Source organism: Triticum aestivum, chromosome 3D (assembly GCF_018294505.1).
Source record: "Triticum aestivum cultivar Chinese Spring chromosome 3D, IWGSC CS RefSeq v2.1, whole genome shotgun sequence".
Classification (NCBI taxonomy): Eukaryota; Viridiplantae; Streptophyta; class Magnoliopsida; order Poales; family Poaceae; genus Triticum; species Triticum aestivum.
The window spans coordinates 276,077,854-276,085,487 of record NC_057802.1 but is presented as its reverse complement, the minus strand read 5'-3'; positions in this window follow the sequence as shown (position 1 = coordinate 276,085,487).

Below are 7,634 nucleotides of genomic sequence, written 5' to 3'. Positions count from 1 at the left end.
ATGCGAGCATCATTGAAATCATCATGCCTAGCTAAAAAGACATTAAAGAAAAGCGCTTGTTGGGAGACGACCCAACATTTACCCCTACATTTTTGGTGTGTTCACATGATTAAGATACTATAGTAATCATGTTTTATAGCCTTTGTTTCAATAAAGTGCCAAGTAAAGCCTTTGGGATAGTGTGGATGATAGGACTTGATTCTGTGAGAAAACAGAAACTTTTGCTTCCAGAACCTGAATTGTTTAAATTCACTGGAATGTGATAAAATTTTGATTTTTTTTACAGATTATTGATATACAAATGTCCTACGTTGTCCTAAGTTTTCAGAATTTTTGGAGTAGAAGAAGTATGGTTTTAGTACAGATTACTACAGACTGTTCTGTTTTTGACAGAGTCTGTTTTCAATACATAGTTTGCTTGTTTCCTAGTTTCTATGGCTTATATTGCTCAATATAAATTGTGGAAATGATATGCTACAGTAGGCATTGTGTGGAAACAATTATGAATCTTGTCTTTGACAGTACCAAAGTGAAATGGTTTTGCTCTTTATCATACTAACCTATCTCACGAAGTTCCGTTAAGTTTGGTGTGATTGAAGTTTTCAAGTTTTGGGTGAGATGTCGATATGAGGAGAATAAGGAGTTAAAAGACCCTAAGCTTGGGGATGCCCAAGGCACCCCTAGTTAATATCCAAGGAAGATCAAAGCAACTAAGCTTGGGGATGCCCCAGAAGGCATCCCCTCTTTCGTCTTCAATATTATCGGTAACCTCACTTGGAGCTATCTTTTCATTCATCACATGATATGAGTTTTACTTGGAGCATAATTTTATTTTGTTAGGATTTGCTTGCTGCTTTCTATAATAATGTTTTGCATCTTTTACTTCAATAAAAATGACAAGGATAGCCTTTACCATGCTTATTTTGCAAGTCTACATGTTGCTATTTAAAAACAGAAAGTTTGCTGTCATTGTCTGGATCCGTCTGGAAAGTCAGAACGTGATAAAATCTTGAAATTTTTACACAATATGCTATGATAAATTGTATACAGTGTGGTAATTTTTCAGAATTTTTGGAGTTACAGAAGTATGAATTTTCTTGCATTCTTTATAGACTGTACTGTTTTGGCAGATTGCTGTTATGTTTGCATTTTTTGCATATGTTTGCTTGTTTAATGATTCTATTTGCGGATAGGAGTATTCAATATGCAGAGGCATTTAGTATGCAATGTTAAATAATAATTTTAGTGATTTCTACAGTAGAGAATGATAAGGTTTTTGCATTGGTTTATACTAACTTATCTCACGAGTTCTTGTTGAGTTTTGTGTGGATGAAGTTTTTAAGATCTAGGGAAACCGTGATATAAAAGGAATTAAGGAGACACAAAAGCTCAAGCTTGGGGATGCCCAAGGCATCCCAAGATAATATTTCAAGAAGTCTCAAGCATCTAATCTTGGGGATGCCCCGGTAGGCATCCCATCTTTCTTCATCAGCAATTATCGGTTAGTATCGGTTGAGCCTAAGTTTTTGCTTCTTCACATGAGTTGTGCTATCCTTGAAATGTCATTTTATTTTCATTTTTCTTGCTATTTTAATAAAATACTTTGATCTGAGAGTTTTAAATAAGAGAGAGTCCTCACATAGCTGTCTATTTACTTAAGTACTCGATTGATCTTCACTTATATCTTTTTGGAGTAGCTTGTCATTTACTCTTGTGCTACACTTATATCCTATGAGTAAATTGTTGAATGAACTGAATATCATGAAGTCGAAATTATATGTTCATATCATGTAGATTCACAATGGGTTTAGAAAGTGAAATCTTTTGAAGCTTGACAATCACAATTTTGGTCATACAAGCAATTCATGAATGATTACTATAAGGAAGAGAACTTTCACATGCAAATACACTATCTTGGAAATCTTTTGTGATTGTGAGCCCCCATCAAAATATTATATGCCAAAATTGTTGACGTTGGACAAGGAATACAACATAATGATTTATGTTTGTTAATATTCACAGAGAAGTTATATTGTCATAGATCCTTCAACATGTGGTGCTTGCCCCCCCATCTTTCCTAGCCAAAAATTCTGCATTGAGTAGAGATACTACTTGTGCATCCAAAAACCCTTAAACCCAAATCTTATTTTCAAAGAGTCCACCATACCTACCTATGGATTGAGTAAGATCCTTCAAGTAAGTTGTCATCGGTGCAATAAGGAAATAAAAATTGCATCTGAAAGTGTGAGACCATTTAGTGTAAGAGAAAATTGAGCGTTGTACGAACTTGTGATGGTAAAGAATAAAAGCGACAGACTGCATAATAAAGGTTTCCATCACAAGGGGAAATATAACATGACGTCCTTTTGCACTAAGGGGTTGAGCATACAAACAAATAAGTGCATGGCAACCTCTTCTTCCCTCTGCGAAGGGCCTATCTTTTACTTTTATGTATTTACTTTCATGCAAGAGTCAAAGTTTTCTCTCTATTCCTTTTTATTTTTCTCTTTTGGCAAGCATCATGTGGTGAGGAAAGATCTAGGCACATATATCCAGTTGGATATGGGTAGCATGAGTTATTATTGTTGACATCACCCTTGAGGTGAATACGTTGGGAGGCGAAATTATAAGCCCCTATCTTTCTATGTGTCCGGTTGAAACGTTTTGCTCATGTGTATGCGGTGAGTGTTAGCACTCATAGAAGACTATATGATGGTTGAGTATGTGGAGCTCTTAGACTTTGTTGAATAAGTTGAATTGCAATTGTTTGGTGACTAAGAATATAGGTTGTTGAGTTTCAAGAGAATTCATTGTTTGAACCTTAACATGTGAATTGGTTGCTACTTTACCATGATGAGTTTTATGCGAAAGAATTGCTATTATGATGCTAGGAAAAGTGATTGAAATTATCATTGATCAAACTTATGCACTTTGCTAGCATTCACACTTCATAAATTATTTCTTTTATCATTTACCTACTCGAGGACGAGTAGGAATTAAGCTTGGGGATGCTGATACGTCTCCAACGTATCTATAATTTATGAAGTATTCATGCTGCTTTATTATCATTCTTGGATGTTTTACAATCATTTTATAGCAACTTTATATCATTTTTTGGGACTAACCTGTTGGCCCAGTGCCCAGTGCCAGTTGTTGTTTTTACTTGTTTTTTACATCGCACGAAATCAATATCAAACAGAGTCCAAACACTGTGAAACTTTTTGTGGATTTTGTATGGACCAGAAGACATCCAGTGGGCCAGAGAAGCACCTGGGGGGTTGATGCGGAGCATCCCACGATCATCCCCATGGACGCATCTACACCTCCAACGACACCACTTGGACCAATGACAAGAGCTAGAGCGAAGGCTATCGAAGATAAGGTGAACTCACTCCTTTCCGAACTACCACTTTCGACACTTGAGACATGGCTACTACCTCAAGCGGAAACACTATGTGTGCTCAGGTACTTGGAGGAAAGCCATGGAACATCTACATCCAATGGACAAGACGGCGAGGACACCAAGTGCGAAGGATGAGAATAAGAGCTGTCACGGAAGCTACAGGCTCCGGACGACCGGCCCAGCCCGGACGTCCGACCCCTGGAGATCACAACAACCCGAGGAACTCAGGCCAGCAAACGCTACAGAGACCGGACGACCGTCCAGGACCGGACGTCCGACACCTGCCAGGCTCCGGACGACCGACGCTACGCCAACAGAACGATATTAGCGGAAGTCCGAGGAAGACCGGACGACCGGACACCTACGGACGTCCGACGCCGTGGCAACAGAACCTAATCTGCGGACATCCGAAGATCTACGGATGTCCGGACCCCCGTGAGCCTTCGGACGACCGGCACCTTACGGACGTCCGAGCCCTGGCTGTGTCCAGTTTCGGGCCGAAGCCCATGTACCCCTTCACTTCGCCCCTCTTCTTCACTAAGACTATAAATAGACCTCTCCCTCCTCCTAGTTAGGGTTAGCATTGGTTTAGCTCATATGTGAGATAGAGCTTTGCTCATCCATACGGATCTACTCCACGAGAGAGACCGCGGCCCCTCTTCGGAGAAGATCCACGTTGGATTTTAGACCCCCTCTTGGGTGGCCCCATCAAGACCTCCTTACGGAGAAGAACCAGTTACCCTTTGTATCGTCCTTTGTTGAATTTGGATCTTGTATCTCCTCTCGTGTTCCGAGGATCTAGCATATGTGTGACCGTATCTCGTTGGTTTGAGAGTTCCCCTCGTGTTTTCCCCTCATGTTCTTCGTGTTCTTAGTTGGGATCCGCTCCTTTCGTGAAAGATCGGCCATATAGGGTTCCGCCCTACATCATCTTGGTATCATGAGCCACGTTGATCAAGATTTCGGAGCCTCCCCTCTTCGTTTTCTAGCTTGATTTGGTTATTTTTTCGTCCTAATTCGAAAATTCCCCACAAAATTAGCCCTAATTTTTTTTTGTGATTTGTTGGTGCGATGAAGTTTTGTTGGATTTGATCCATGGATTTGCTTTGCCTTGAGTGGATCTAGCCTTCCCCCATCATCTCCACCATTTCCATCCACAAAATCGCCTGGATTTGACCAATTTTGCCACTTCCATCACGAACCCTAGTAGTTCATCCTGTGCCCGAAATCGCCCAGGCACCGGACGTCCGATGACCGAACGACCGTAAAACCCCGGACGTCCGCAATACCCTGACGAAACTGAATTTTCCCAAAAAAAATTCAGCCACATCCACCACTTCCGCATGCACCTTCCAATACCACCACATTAGCTTTCCCGCTACCCAACTCCGACGATTTTGACATGTTTTGGGTCTTGGAGAATTTGAGTTGTGGTAACTGTGTCCTTTTGCATTTCGGCTATCTAGGTACGGTTCGACATCGACATAACCGCCACTCATCTTCACCACGGACTCGTCATCATCGGTAACCTTATCTCGGTATCATGATATCATCATACATTCTTGCAATTGCATTGATAACCCCATAGCCTTACTTTTTGCGTAGCTTACCCATCGAGACTAGCCTTTGAGTATTGCCGGCAACATGACTTGTGCACATTAGTGATCATACTTCCCATAACATACATACCATATCATCGTGGATCATATCTTGGTATCATCTCTTGTGTCACAAAGTTGTCATCGCATACACAATTGCTATCTTGGTTCATGAAGCATTACCTGAGAAAAGAGCTCAAACAACAAAGAGCCAAACAAGCTTTTAAGCAAAAGAGGAAAGATAAGCAAAGAGCTTATAAGCAAGAACCATAGCATCATCCAACATTAAGATTGTCATACTCGATCATCTTGGATCATAGCATAGAAATACCATACATATAGCATACTTGGGGATAGAAGTCGTTGCATTTTTTGCTTAGTAGGTTGTGCACAAGTTCTTATCCGCCTATTGTGCAATCGTGCTAGCGTCTCTCTAGTGTTGTGCAACAAGAGCATCTTTGTGGATTCCACATTTTGGCTCACCCTTGGTTGCACGACCCCACTTATCTATTTGCGTGTGTGTTTCCGTGTACCTTATCTTGCTATTGGTCTACTTGTTGCATTTGCAAATTTGTGAATCTTTTCCAACATTATTGAGTCTCACTTACAATTGCATCGAATTTTGTGCCACCATCCTAACCAAGCTCCACCATAAGCTTTTACTTGTGTAGGTGTGAGAAACCGATGAGAATTGGTACCAATTGTGCTATTTCCTTGTTCCACATTGGAGTGATCTTTGATCCATCTTCAACATCGGTCAAGGTACATTTGGTATTGGTTCTTCTCTTTCTCCCACTCACATATCTTTGTTTGGAATGATGGATAGGCCAAGTACCTCTACAAACCCACTCTTCCTTGAGCAAGACGATGATCCGAACAACTACGTCACCAAGCTACACCTATTTGGAACGCAACGAGCCTTACATGAAGAGCAACTAGCAATGAGCGACCGCATCGACAACCTCGCCACCGACTTGCGACTCCCCGAGCAATGTACAAGAGACTACTTCGACCATAAGCTCGACGGACACAAGCACGAGAATGACGCAAGAATGGACGAGATTCGTGCCTTGTTGGTCAACTGCTCTTCTACCACTTCGTCCTACTCAAGAGGGAGCCGCTCGAGTCGACACTCCGATGACACCATCTCCGGCTCAAGTACCCCGACATTGAACACTCTTCGTCGTGCCGCGCGTCAAGATCGTCAAGCAAACCGCAATCCTCTACATGGCACCAACTCTCAAGAGCATCGACATCGTCAAAACCAAGCTACATTCGCGCAAGCATAAGAACGGCAACGTCAACGCCAACAAGAACAAGAGGAGCGAGCGCGCCAACATCAAGATGCACAAGACGCCGAGGCACAACGTCAAGAACAACAACTACGTGAAGCTCAAGCACTTGAGGCGCAACGTGCCCTTCGTGATTCAAGTCGTGCCGTAGCCAACCGAGGCCGACAAGCTCGTGAGCAACAAGAAGCGCTTCGAGATGAAGTTCAAGAAAGGATTTATCAATCACGTGTGCATCGTCAAGTTCCTCGTCAAGATCGACAAGCGCCTCCACAAGCTCGGCAAGAACATCAAGTTCAACAAGAGCACCCCGACAATGGAAATCTTCCTTGACAAGAGCAAGATGAGGTCGACAACCCTCCTCGACAAGAGCAACATGAGTTTGTCAATCCTCAACGACATGGGCGTCATCATCCTTGACCCCAACACAATGAAGAGCAACAATACAACAAGCTAAAGTTCACAATGCCTAAGTTTACCGGAAGCAATGACCCCGAAGAGTACATATCATTGGCATTGAAGGTTGACAAAATCTTCCACTTGCACAACTACGAAGAAGAGAAGAAGATAGCAATGTCATCCCTTGAATTCCAAGACTACGTCCTCATTTGGTGGGAACAAGTCATTGAGCGCCGAGAGGCAAGAGGTGAACCACCCATCACTACTTAGGCGCAAATGAAGGATGTCATGCGAGCACGATTCGTGCCAAACTACTACAACCGCGACCTCTTCAGGAAACTCCAACTCCTCAAGCAAGGAACCAAGAGCGTTGAAGAGTACTACAAGGAAATGGAGATTGCCATGATAAGAGCCAATGTCACGGAAGATGATGAGCAAACTATGGCACGTTTATTGAATGGACTCAATCACCCTATCAAGAAGATTGCCGACTTCCAAACATACTCGAACCTCATCGAGCTAGTGCATCAAGCCACCAAAGCGGAACGCCAAGTGCAAGATGACTTCAAGTACGCCAAGTTCTCATCCAAGTCCTATGGCTTCTCCAACACCCAAGCTTCAACGACTCCAACACCTTCTACCTCAACCAAGCCACCTACAAGCAACGGCGACAAGTCAAGTTACAAGAAAACTTCGACAAGCTCAAGTCGTCCTCCTACTACAAGCAACTTCAAGTCGAAAGCTTCATCATCATCTACCCCAACCGATGAGACCATCAAGACAAGTTCCTTCAAATGCTTCACATGCGGCGGCCGAGGCCACAAGTCCTTTGGGTGCACAAACAAGCGCACCATGATCCTCAATGACGACGGAACCTACGACTCCATGAGTGAAGGAGAAATGGAAGCCCTTGACCAAGTGGCCATGCACCGACAAGTGAACAAC